Source organism: Lepidochelys olivacea (genome assembly GCF_965140295.1).
Source record: "Lepidochelys olivacea isolate rLepOli2 genome assembly, chromosome: 9".
Taxonomy (NCBI): domain Eukaryota; kingdom Metazoa; phylum Chordata; order Testudines; family Cheloniidae; genus Lepidochelys; species Lepidochelys olivacea.
In genome coordinates this window covers 10,552,005-10,557,511 of record NC_140419.1, presented here as the reverse complement: position 1 = coordinate 10,557,511, position 5,507 = coordinate 10,552,005, and positions in this window count along the sequence as shown.

The following is a 5,507-nucleotide window of genomic DNA, read 5'->3' as shown; positions in this document are numbered from 1 at the left end:
GGGGGTTGGGAGGTGGGGGGGGATGAGGGCTCCAGTTGGTGGTGTGGGTTCTGGGGTGGGTCTGGGGATGAGGGAATTGGGGTACAGGAGGGGGCTCCAGGCTGGGGCTGAGGGATTCAGAGTGTGGGAAGGGGTTCCAATCTGGGGCAGTGGGTTAGGGCGTGGGAGGGGAGGAGGAACGAGGGTTTCAGGCGGCGCTTACCTTGGACAGCTCCCGGAAGCGGCAACATGTTCCTCGGCTCTGAGGCGGAATGAGGGTCAGGCAGGGATTTATGTGGAAGGAGGGAATGCTGCCCTAAATGGCATAATTCCCTGACCCTGAAGAAGCTTTATTCTGTGGTAATGGGTAGATACAGGTATGGGGAGAAACAACAATCTCTGTGTGATAACATCTTATAGGGTATTAGCAGGTAATTTCAATAACTCTGTTGACATTAACTTGCCACCTTCACCTTCCACAGTATAGAATCTTCTCATACAGGATTTGGGCTGCCAAGGGACCAGAGTGGATGGAAGCAGTGAGCCTCTGTTGATCTCAGTTGTGTATACGGCTACTTCTACAGGAGGGTCCATGCCCCACTTTTCCTGTATTTACAAGAAAGTAGCCAATGCAGTGGATGTGTGTCTTAAAATATAATAAAAGAGAATAATTAATCATTAATAACCAAACAAGAAGCCACCACCTCGACAATCCAGTGATGCAAAGTAATATTGATATAACTGTCTTTCTATTAGAAAGGACTGGAAATCAGAGATTTACCACTATGAAGAATAAATTCCATCATATTCATTCTTATTAGTTAACTTAAATTTTTAAACTAATTTTCAGAGTAATGAAAATATTTTCTTAAATAAAAGTATACAATTACTGTATAACATTTTTGAAAGTCTCTGATTTCAAATGCTTTCTGCTGGAAAACCAGATGTGTCATTCCTACTTTGCATCATCAGACTTGTTTCTGTCTAGGAAGCATATCATCTTTTTTATATTTTACTTCTTATTTTTTATATTTTATTTTATACATTAGATAAATAATTTAGTATTTTATTTATTTTAGACTATTTTATTCTAGTAAGTAAATGTTTATTTGTTAAAGTATGTATCTGCGTTATAAATAATCACTGGAGTTTTCTTTCTAGTGTCAAAATTATTATTATTTATTTATATTTCAGTAACACCTAAAAAGATAACTAGTCTAGAGTATATTTCATTTAGGAGTGTTCAAGACTCTTGATTTGTGGAAGTTTCAAAGTGGGCAAAGGACTGTTCTGAAAAATGCTTATCTAAGATATGGCATGTTTCAATTGCAGTTGTACCTTTGATTTTAATGTTCCTCAGTATGAGTTTATTATTATACCAGTAAACAGTTTAAGACTGTCAGTTTTTCACCTTCTGAGCCTGATTCTCTCATTCTTCCCTCATCATTCCTAGCTTTCACTCAATCTCTGCCTGCCCCCCCAACACACACACAACTTGCTGTCTATGACAATTTTCCTCTATTGAACCTAATTAGCATAAACATTCTTTAATCTTTTTATTCGGTGATGAGATCCCAGCTATTCACCATTGAAACCGTTGGTGCAAAGAGGTGGCATCATCAAAAACCTCCCAGCTGTACTATCAGTGTCCGCTGCAATATCCCAATGAAGCATGTGTCTTTCATAGCAGCCCAGGGAGATGGCATTAAGTCATTTTTCTCCAAAGATCTCCTCAACTGCATTATCATCCTACAACCTTTGTATGTTATCACAGTTTGATACCATTAAAGGAACAGAACATAATTATGTGTGGTTTAGTCTAGAGAGAGAGACCAGAACTGCAACATTCACATCTGGTTCTGGACTGAACTTTCCAGAGCTTGTTGGAAAATGGGACATAATTTTTGCAAAAAAAATAAATGAAGATTTCAGGCTGTCTTTTCACTTAAATTTCATAGAAAAAATTCATAGAAATTGCACATTATAAACATGTTCATCCAGCCCTAGAATTTCCCATATGTAAACTGTGTTGGGTTTCCAGATTTTCATATGGGCATAACTAAAACCAAAATTCTGCTCTCAGATCTGGTTAGCTCTGATGTGCTGCAAATCCATAAAGATTTTAATATATAGTGTTCTACATTGCCTGCATGCATGGAACTTTTATTGACATCTCTGGGGTGGGATATCTGTTCTTGTACGCAGAGCAAAATAGCGGTAACAAGATCAGCTATGCAGATCTGAGAACAGACTTTTCAGTGTACAACATGAGGAGGATAACCCCAAAGGAGTACATTTCTTGTTCAAGAAATAGTGAATAAGTAGCTTATTTAAATGTCCCATTTTCCCTTCAGCCTCTGCAAGGAAGAATCACAGAATACTTATATTTCACCATTTGTCTTTTTTAAGTAGATATTTATGATTAATGTAAAAATTACATCATTATATAGTTGCTTTTGCTAATGTATTTAATTAATTAAATGCAAAATGTAAGTGAAAACTGTAAAGGATTAGGACTTCAAAACACACTCTTCAATACAATAAGTTTTTTTCAATAGAGAGTGCATTATCTCAATTAGTTTTTTTCTGATCCGAGGAAAAAATTACTAAGGGAAAAGTTACTTCAGTGGCTTTTGGATTAACCCCTTAATATATGTAGATTCACAAAGTCCAGACGGGACCATTGTGATCATCTTGTCTGACCTGCTCCATAATACTGGCCATACAGTTTCACCGAATAATTTTGACATCAAGCCAATAACTTCTTGATGAGCTAGAGCATATCTTCTAGGAAGATGTCCGGTCTTGGTTAAAAGACTTCATGTGATGGAGTTTGCCCTTACTGTTAACAATTTGTTCCTAGTTTCCAGTCTTAATTTTTCTTGCTTCAGCTTCTAGCTCTTGGATCTTGCTATGCCTTTGTTTGCTAGATTAAAGATCTCTCTATCAGAAATCTGCTCCACAATAGGTACTTGTAGACCATGATCAAGTCGCCTCTTAAATTAATCTTAATAAGTCCTCTCACTATAAAGTACGTTTTCCAGACCTTGACTTTTTCTTGTATCTCTTCTGAACCATTTCCAATTTTTCAAGGTGTGTTTTGAAGTGTGGATACTGGAACTGGACGCAGCAGTCCTGAATGATTTTTACTAATGCTGATTGTAAGTTTAGAGGGAAAAGAGGTTACTCATATATGACTACATACCTAAGGTGATGAGGTAATTTGATGGCAGGGACAGTAGCATGTTGTACTTTAACGTAGTAGAATCAGGCTTGGGATTTCAGCTCTTGGAGCTGAAGTGTCTCCTGCCAAGCATGCAATTGAGGGCCAGAAGGCAAGGACTGGCAATTCTACTATCATAACTCTTTGCTGGACACTTCTTGGAAGGGTGTGTCCATTGTACAATATATTCCATCCTCTTGGGTTGTGGTAAAACACCACTTAGCAGCTATTTGTAGGAGGGATGTGCGGGTGTAAAGGAAGTTTGAGTAGGATTTGTCATACCATATATAACCTGTTGTCCATCAAGTCCAATACCTTGCCTCCAGCAGTGGCCTATGACTGATACTTTACAAGAAGGTGAACCTCAGTATTTCCCATTATGCGCCTAGCTCTTTGGAAGGAGAGTACGTGGAGGGAGAAGAGAATAAATTAGTATGGAATTATGTCTTCAGAATAAATTAATGGGAAAAGCCTGAAGACTGACCAGTCTGACTCTCTTTGCAACCAAAACAATAGAAGAATTACACTTAAAGGCTAAGTGCAATGTGCTGCCAAAGACCCTTGCTGCAATAATTATTCTAAGTAGTTTTAAAGGACATAATTTAGACTGGAAGGGATCTATTTATGATTTAATTTTGTACTGTTAAAAAAAGACTCTTACATCACTGTAAAAATCTCTTTGGGCAACAAAAATATCATTAGAATTATCTTTTGATATTTACTAAAATAAACGTTATGGACATACAAAGCCTCAGTAGGGAATAATTCTCTTATTTTTGTTTGTGTTTTAAACCTCTCCTCAGAGAAGGAATAAAATTTAATAAATCATTCATTCTCTTTCTCAACAGTATATTTAATCTACCTAAAATATATTTCAAATGTACAGTGATAAAAAAAAACTTCAATATCCTGCTATGCTGGAGCTAAAGAATGTTAGATAAAAATCAAAACTTTCATTTTTAGGCAAAATTAAAACTCTTGTCCATCAGCACTATGCAATTTTGACTCTTTCATAATGACATAAAGTTATCCTTGTACTTCTGCAACAATTGAAGTTCTGTTATTCCATAGTGCCAAACTTTTTTTTCCCCTAATTTTGTGGGAGTATTTCTCCCTCCACACACACAATCACAAAGAATACATTCCACATACTTGAAATAAGTTAGCCATTCTAAAGTTCAGAATTCATGAAGCTGTTCCAACATAGCATGGTTAAGGAATTGCAGCAGAATCTCAAGGTCACTGGGAATATTCTTTGGGGTATTCTTATGTGGCTTATCTATGCTCACATGCCTAATATATTTTTTTTCAGTGCAAAGAATAGCCACTTGCAGAGAATGGAAGCCTTAGCCCGGCCCTGTGCCATCCCTTATTCAAGTTCTTTTATACTCCTCTTTTTAAAGAAGCTGTCAAGTTCTTTTCTGAAGCTGACAGGAAAGGCCAAATCTGCAGTACAGGAAGAGAGGCAAAAAAGAAACTTTTTGTGTTGATGTTTTACTAAGTGAGCTAAGGAGAATTTTAGAATCATGTAATTTACTCTGGCGGCATTTACTGTACATAGCTATAGTGATGGTAATTTCTTTCATTGTTGAAGTGAAAAGATAACCATCAATCAGTTGTCAATTGGTCAATTGCAGAAGTGATGAAAAGAAACTGGTAGGAACAATCACTTCTGTGGCTACCTAGACTATTTGGGGTTTTAAGGAAAATATGGGAACTGGAGTGTGTAAAAATGGAATGAGCCTGGCAGATTAATAACATTAAAAGGTTTAACAGAGAAGTAAATATAACACAGATAATCAATTTAATTATAATTATTTTGATGAGTTAAAGCATTGCAGGAACAGGTTAAAACGCAGTCAGTACTGAAGCATCTTGAAACCATGAATGTTGAAAACTAAGCAGGTTAGGGTAGACTGTTAAACTGACTTTTGAGTTGGAATAATTCTTTGTTCAGTGTCAGGATCCAGTCTGATCATTTATTTCAGATGTTACTATACATGCAGTAATAATCCCAGTCACAAATAACATTTTTTATAAACGGGAATATAGCTAGTCTTGTAATGCTCTAAGATATTAATGAAATACATTACAACATTTAAATTGCAAAAGCTGAATAAGAAATAATATCAGGCTGAGTTCAGGGATCAGCACTGCTTTAAAATAAATAATTAGGAAGTTATTTTTAAAACTAGTTCTAGGGTACATGCTGGTATCCAAATGCTGCATGTTTCGCAGTTATTAACATTGTCTGAAAGTCATCTATTCCTTTTTATTTCATTTTATTAGGGATTAGGCAAAAGAT